Below are 790 nucleotides of genomic sequence, written 5' to 3' on the forward strand. Positions count from 1 at the left end.
TTTTTGAAATTTCAGATTATTAGTTTCTTTCAAATACTTTTCTAAATTTATTTTTTCTAGCCATTAAATATATACTAGCTAATAATATGTATCATATATGTCCTAAACTAGGCATCATTTTACATCACTTGTTAACATTGGCTTCATCTTTAGTCTTAAGGATAATTAGAATTTTCTAGAATTAATATATACTAATTACATGTTATATACATGAGGAAAATACAATGAGATTATATGTATATTATAGTTACTTACAAACTATATTTTGAAATTTAACAGCAAAAAAGTTAAATGTAAATATTAGTTGCCCATATAGTGCTTCACAAGTTAATTTCTTCACTTTAGAAAGTTATAAACTTTTATAGATTATAGTTAGTCCTCTATACTAAAAGCATAAGTGGCTCCTGCTTATAATCCCTTCACTGGGGAGCCAGAAATGGGAAAATCACTCCAAGTACAAGTCCAGCCTTGGTTATGTAGCAAACTCCAGGCCAACTGGGACTGCATGACAAAACCATGTCTTAAAAATCCAAAGTAAATAAATAAAATAATCTATAGCAATTTAATTCACTATTAAAATTGATGACCCAAGAGCATATAATATGTCTGTGTATGATTAAATAGGGTTGTTTTCAATATAAATGCCTTGCATAATACAGAAACTATATGTTTTTCTTGTGTTAAAATACGTTCTTAATTTTTAGATATTCATATTCCATTCTATAAAATTAACTTAGACAGAAATTGAGCAACTGTATGAAACTCTGTCATTTTATTACTGTACATTTCC

The sequence above is a fragment of the Mastomys coucha genome, unplaced genomic scaffold (assembly GCF_008632895.1).
Source record: "Mastomys coucha isolate ucsf_1 unplaced genomic scaffold, UCSF_Mcou_1 pScaffold16, whole genome shotgun sequence".
NCBI classification, from domain to species: domain Eukaryota; kingdom Metazoa; phylum Chordata; class Mammalia; order Rodentia; family Muridae; genus Mastomys; species Mastomys coucha.